Source organism: Pteropus vampyrus, unplaced genomic scaffold (genome assembly GCF_000151845.1).
Source record: "Pteropus vampyrus isolate Shadow unplaced genomic scaffold, Pvam_2.0 Scaffold216, whole genome shotgun sequence".
Lineage (NCBI taxonomy): Eukaryota > Metazoa > Chordata > Mammalia > Chiroptera > Pteropodidae > Pteropus > Pteropus vampyrus.
The window spans coordinates 133,795-136,094 of NW_011888997.1; the positions used below are offsets into that span (position 1 = coordinate 133,795).

The 2,300-nt window shown below is 29.6% G+C and overlaps 1 protein-coding gene across 2 annotated transcripts in view; it reads right to left on the reverse strand.

The window, feature by feature from the left end:
• Nucleotides 1-2,300, reverse strand: part of LOC105300638 (cGMP-inhibited 3',5'-cyclic phosphodiesterase A-like) — a 168,283-nt gene that overhangs the window by 131,509 nt on the left and 34,474 nt on the right. The window lies entirely within an intron of this gene.

Genomic DNA, 2,300 nt, shown 5'->3' on the forward strand with positions numbered 1-2,300 from the left:
TATACTGTGAAATGATTACCATAATCAATTTACATATCGATCACTTCACATAGTTACCATTTTTCCCTTCTCTTCCTAATATACTCATTGTTTTGTATTGATTTGACTGTAGTGTGCTAGCTTTCATTACAGATATTCAAGTAGTGACTAAATAAACACTTGTCACAGAAATACCATAGGAAGTTCCAACTGTAATAATTCATAACTTTACTATTTTGGATTCAGTGACCTTATTTTGAAAGCTTTCGTTATAAGCAAAGATGAATATTTTACCTATCTATTAAAGGTTTCACAATCTTGATCATTTCCAAAAACAAAATGTTGTCCATTTTTGCATTAAAATTGTTGGTTAATGATTTTTTATTTATTTATTTTTTTAGAAAGAGCGATCTGTTTATCTTTAAATAAGAAAGCTAGTAATAGCAAATATATTCAAATCTGAGAAACAATATTTTTTCAAGGAAGAATTGTAGAAGTGACCAGTTAGTGAAACTGCTAAAATAGAATTTTTTAAAAGTACAAACTATTCAAAGTAAAGCGTCTCTTGTGGCTTCGCTGGGTCATTGACTTACAAATATAACAACAACCATCAAGACCTCAAATGATATAGTAAATATTACTTTCAAGCTCTAGATTTCAGGTTCCTCAGCCCAAAAACCTAGGGTAAGTGAGATGACGAGAAAAAGGCTGGACCTCTTGGACCCACCCACACAGTCTTCAACAGCCTAGATCAGGTTTGTTTGTTTGTTTTAATCTATAAATTCAATGGATTTGCATAGAATTTCATAGGAAACAAAAGTTCCATTTCTAGAAGGAGAAAAGAGGGGTGGGAAGTTTGAAGGAATGAAGGAAAACATGTCACTCTTTTAGAGCTTTTCAGAGCCCTCACTCTTAATGGATTCATCATTCTATTTTGAGAAACTATGGAGCAGAAATGATAAATGTACACATAATTAATGCTGTCGTAGATTTTTTCATGTTAGAAAAGTCTATTGAAAGACATAAGAAATGTGTTTAATGAAATGAAAATTATGATAAGAGAAAGAATAGTAATAAATTATCTAATCATTCAGGATTATATATTTTCCTTTAAATCTCATTTGTATAGCTTATAGAATACAAACATGGAATATTTGAGATGAAAATTCTGAATAGGGAAAACATAAGAACAGATGTTAAATAATTATTTATAAATTCATTTAAACTTTGAAATAAGAATGAAGAATGACCCTTATGGAAAAAACTCTGTAATGAAAGCTATCTGCAAATTAAAGTCAGCTTGAGCCAATTTTCCACAAAGAAAAAATGTTGCCCTTAATAATGAGTTTTCTCACATCTATAGAGCCAAGCAGCAGTGTGAATACCATAGTAACACATTATTAAGAATATTAATTTTAACTATAATATCAGTTTCATGTAAGGCAAATAAATCCTATACCGATATTTTATGAAGAAAGACAGATTACACATATTTAAATTTTTAAACTTCATCTATACTCTTTTATTGATTTTAAAATGTTGCTATATATGTGACATTTCTAATAAAGTTTTACTTGTAAAAATGTCTTTTACTACGCTTCAATACAAGAATCTAAAACATAATAAAATTTGACAAAAAAATAAAAATACTTTAATATATACTAGTTGACTTTTCTTCATATAGCTACTAAGAATGTAGATATAATGCTAAACACATGGAAGCCACTCGGAAGTAATTTTTAAACAATTATAATTTTACAAAACATAACTTGCAACTCCAAATTAAGTACTCCAAAATCAATTAAAAATTTAATTCCAAGAAACAGAATCTTTGAATTGTAAGGAATTGAGGAACGCTGCTTTATCTTCCTTCACCTATCCGATCTAACAAATTAGGCTCAGTAATACCACCAAACCCTCCTCTTTTTCTGGGAACCCTGGTAAACTGCTATCTACTATGTAACAGACTTCATTTTGCAAGATTTAGAGCTACTACCTTTATAGACTAAGAATATCTACATGAAGACATGTCAAACTAATTCTATCTGTTGCCTCTATTGCCCTTCTAAAAATTCAGCTACTCAATAAGTATAACTACTTAGTTGCAAAAAAAAAAAAAAAAAAAAGTTTTTAGTGAATACCTATTTTGAATCCAACCATGGCTCTGCTACGCACCTGGCAGTTTGGTAAATGGGTAAACAAATTATCTTAAAATTAAGTAATAACTTTATGAGGTAGAAATTGTTATCCCCAAAAAACAGATGAAGAAAAAGGCTCTAAGATGCTAAAGAACTTCCCCTAAGGCACATAGCTCATAATCA